Source organism: Arachis stenosperma, chromosome 1 (genome assembly GCF_014773155.1).
Source record: "Arachis stenosperma cultivar V10309 chromosome 1, arast.V10309.gnm1.PFL2, whole genome shotgun sequence".
Taxonomy (NCBI): domain Eukaryota; kingdom Viridiplantae; phylum Streptophyta; class Magnoliopsida; order Fabales; family Fabaceae; genus Arachis; species Arachis stenosperma.
This window is the reverse complement of record NC_080377.1, coordinates 71,477,307-71,481,757: the sequence shown is the minus strand read 5'-3', so window position 1 is coordinate 71,481,757 and position 4,451 is coordinate 71,477,307. Positions and strand designations below refer to the sequence as shown.

The window sequence follows — 4,451 nt, the reverse complement described above, 5'->3', positions numbered from 1 at the left end:
GGCATAGACACTAAGACACTAATGATCATAAGACACAAACATGGATAACATAAAGCATAAAATTCGAAAAACAAAGGAATAAAGAACAAGGAAATCAAGGAATGGGTCCACCTTAGTGATGGCGGCTCTTCCTTGCTTTTGAAGGTCCTATGGAGTGCTTGAGCTCCTCAATGTCTCTTCCTTGCCTTTGTTGCTCCTCCCTCATGATTCTTTGATCTTCTCTAATCTCATGAAGGATGATGGAGTGTTCTTGGTGCTCCACCCTTAGTTGTCCCATGTTGGAACTCAACTCTCCTAGGGAGGTATTCAGTTGCTCCCAATAGTTTTGTGGAGGAAAACTCATTCCTTGAGGAATCTCAGGGATCTCATGATGAGTAGGGTCCCTTGTATACTCCATCCTTTTCTTGGTGATGGGCTTGTCCTCTTGAATCTTGCTTCCATTGTGCGCCCTCTTCACATATGACTGTGAGGACTTGGTCCAACCTTTGATCAAAGTTGACCCTTCTAGTGAAAGGATGCTCATCTCCTTGCATCATAGGCAAGTTGAACGCCACCCTCACACTTTCTGGACTAAAATCCAAGTATTTCCCCCGAACCATAGTGAGATAATTCTTTGGATTCGGGTTCACACTTTGGTCATGGTTCTTGGTGATCCATGCATTGGCATAGAACTCTTGAACCATCAAGATTCCGACTTGTTGAATGGGGTTGGTGAGTACTTCCCAACCTCTTCTTCGGATCTCATGGCGGATCTCCGGATATTCACCCTTTTTGAGTGAAAAGGGGACTTCGGGGATCACCTTCTTCAAGGCCACAACTTCATAGAAGTGGTCTTGATGCACCCTTGAGAGGAATCTATCCATCTCCCATGACTCGGAGGTGGAAGCTTTTGCTTTCCCTTTCCTCTTTTTAGAGGTTTCTCCGGCCTTGGATGCCATAATGGTTATGGAAAAACGAAAAAGCAACGCTTTTACCACACCAAACTTAAAATGTTTGCTCGTCCTCGAGCAAAAGAGGAAAGAAGAGAGTAGAAGAAGAAGAAATGAGGAAGAAGGGAGATGGTAGTGTATTCGGTCAAGGAGGGGGAGAAATGGTGTTTAGGTTGTGTGAAAATGAAGGGGTAAAGAGGGGTATATATAGGAAAGAGGGGGATGAGGGTTCGGCCATTTGAGGGTGGGTTTGGGAGGGAAAGTGGTTTGAATTTGAAGGGTGAGGTTGGTGGGGTTTTATGAAGGATGGATGTGAGTGGTGAAGAGAAAGATGGGATTTGATAGGTGAGGGGTTTTTGGGGAAGAGGTATTGAGGTGATTGGTGAATGGGGGAAGAAGAGAGAGAGTGATGGTAGGGTCCTGTGGGGTCCACAGATCCTGTAGTGTCAAGGAAAAGTCATCCTTGCACCAAATGGCATCAAAATCCACGTTTTGACCCATTTCTGGCGTTAAACGCCGGGCTGGTGCCCATTCCTGGCGTTTAACGCCAGGTTGTTGCCCTTTACTGGCGTTTAACGCCAGTCTGGTGCCCTTTTCTGGCGTTAAACGCCCAGAAAGGTGCCAGACTGGGCGTTAAACGCCCAACTGCTAGGCTGACTGGCGTTTGAACGCCAGCAGCATCTTCCTCCAGGGTGTGCTGTTTTTCTTCCTGTTTTTCATTCTGTTTTTGCTTTTTTCATTGTTTTTGTGACTTCTTATGATCATCATCCTACAAAAAAGATAAATAACAAAAGAAAATAATTAATTATAAAACATTGGGTTGCCTCCCAACAAGCGCTTCTTTAGTGTCATTAGCTTGACAGAGGACTCCCATGGAGCCTCAGAAACACTCAGAACCTTGTTGAAACCTCCCAACACCAAACTTAGAGTTTGAATGTGGGGTTTCAACACCAAACTTAGATTTTGGTTGTGGCCTCCCAACACCAAACTTAGAGTTTGACTGTGGGGGCTCTGCTTGGCTCTGTTTTGAGAGAAGCTCTTCATGCTTCTTCTCCATGATGATAGAGGGATATCCTTGGGCCTTAAACACCATGGATTCTTCATTCACTTGAATGATCAACTCTCCTCTATCAACATCAATCACAGCCTTTGCTGTGGCTAGGAATGGTCTGCCAAGGATGATGGATTCATCCATGCACTTCCCAGTCTCTAGGACTATGAAATCAGTAGGAATGTAATGGTTTTCAACCTTAACCAGAACATCCTCTACAAGTCCATGGGCTTGTTTTCTTGAGTTGTCTGCCATTTCTAGTGAGATTTTTGCAGCTTGCACCTCAAAGATCCCTAATTTCTCCATTACAGAGAGGGGCATGAGGTTTACACTTGACCCTAAGTCACACAAGGCCTTCTTGAAGGTCATGGTGCCTATGGTACAAGGTATAGAAAACTTCCCAGGATCCTGCCTCTTTTGAGGCAGTTTCTGCCTAGACAGGTCATCCAGTTCTTTGGTGAGCAAGGGAGGTTCATCTTCCCAAGTCTCATTTCCAAATAACTTGTCATTTAGCTTCATGATTGCTCCAAGGTATTTAGCAACTTGCTCTTCAGTGACATACTCATCCTCTTCAGAGGAAGAATACTCATCAGAGCTCATGAAAGGCAGTAGCAAGTCCAAGGGAATCTCTATGGTCTCAGTCTGAGCCTCAGATTCCCAAGGTTCCTCATTGGGGAACTCATTAGAGGCCAGTGGACGTCCAGTGAGGCCTTCCTCAGTGGCGTTCACTGCCTCTTCTTCCTCCCAGAATTCGGCCATGTTTATGGCTTTGCACTCTTCTTTTGGATTTTCTTCAGTGTTACTTGGGAGAGTGCTTGGAGGAAGTTCAGTAATTTTCTTGCTTAGCTGACCCACTTGTCCTTCCAAATTCCTAATGGAAGATCTAGTTTCAGTCATGAAACTTTGAGTGGTTTTGATCAGATCAGAGACCATGGTTGCTAAGTCAGAATTATTCTGCTTAGAGCTCTCTGTCTGTTGCTGAGAAGATGATGGAAAAGGCTTGCCATTGTTAAACCTGTTTCTTCCACCATTGTTATTGAAACCTTGTTGAGGTCTCTCGTGATTCTTCCATGAAAGATTTGGGTGATTTCTCCATGAAGAATTATAGGTGTTACCATAGGGTTCTCCTAGGTAATTTACCTCTTCCATGGAAGGGTTCTCAGGATCATAAGCTTCTTCCTCAGATGAAGCTTCCTTAGTACTGTTTGGTGCATCTTGCATTCCAGACAGACTTTGAGAAATCAAATTGACTTGTTGAGTCAATATTTTATTCTGGGCCAAAATGGCATTCAGAGTGTCAATATCAAGAACTCCTTTCTTCTGACTAGTCCCATTGTTCACAGGATTTCTTTCAGAAGTGTACATGAATTGGTTATTTGCAACCATTTCAATCAGTTCTTGAGCTTCAGTAGGCGTCTTCTTCAGATGAAGAGATCCTCCTGCAGAGCTATCCAAGGACATCTTAGATAGTTCAGAGAGACCATCATAGAAAATACCTATGATGCTCCATTCAGAAAGCATGTCAGAAGGACATTTTCTGATTAATTGTTTGTATCTTTCCCAAGCTTCATAGAGGGATTCTCCATCCTTTTGTCTAAAGGTTTGGACTTCCACTCTAAGCTTACTCCATCTTTGTGGTGGAAAGAATTTTGCCAAGAAGGCATTGACTAGCTTTTCCCATGAGTCCAGGCTTTCTTTAGGTTGAGAGTCCAACCATATTCTAGCTCTGTCTCTTACAGCAAAAGGGAATAGCATCAGTCTATAGACTTCAGGGTCAACCCCATTAGTCTTGACTGTGTCACAGATTTGCAAGAATTCAGCTAAAAACTGATGAGGATCTTCCATTGGAAGTCCATGGAACTTGCAATTCTGTTGCATTAGAGAAACTAATTGAGGCTTAAGCTCAAAGTTGTTTGCTCCAATGGCAGGGATAGAGATGCTTCTCCCATAAAAATCAGGAGTAGGTGCAGTAAAGTCACCCAGCACCTTCCTTGCATTGTTTGCATTGTTGTTGTTTTCTGCTGCCATGTTTTCTTCCTTGAAGAATTCGGTCAGGTCCTCTAAAGAGAGTTGTGCTTTGGCTTCTCTTAGCTTTCTCTTCAAAGTCCTTTCAGGTTCAGGATCAGCTTCAACAAGAATGCCTTTGTCCTTGCTCCTGCTCATATGAAAGAGAAGGGAACAAGAAAATGTGGAATCCTCTATGTCACAGTATAGAGATTCCTTTAAGTGTCAGAGGAAAAGAGAAATAGAAAGAAGAAGGAGAAGATAATTCGAACTTTAGTTAGATAAGGTTCGAATTGTGCATTGAGAAGGAGTGGCACTCCATAATAGAAGGATGTGGGAAGGAGGGAAGTTTATTTTCGAAAATCAAGTGAAAAATTTTGAAATTATTTTGAAAAACATTAATTAATTTTCGAAAATAAAAGTGGAAAAGAAATTAAGTGATTTTTGAAAAAGAATTTGAAATTAGA

At 42.8% G+C, this 4,451-nt stretch overlaps 1 non-coding gene across 1 annotated transcript; it reads left to right on the top strand.

Annotated features, from left to right (window-relative positions):
• The first annotated feature begins 3,495 nt into the window (after positions 1-3,495).
• LOC130955477 (small nucleolar RNA R71) lies at positions 3,496-3,603 on the top strand. The gene has a single exon (XR_009076758.1). It is a non-coding gene; the product is annotated as a small nucleolar RNA R71 (small nucleolar RNA).
• The last annotated feature ends 848 nt before the right edge of the window (positions 3,604-4,451 follow it).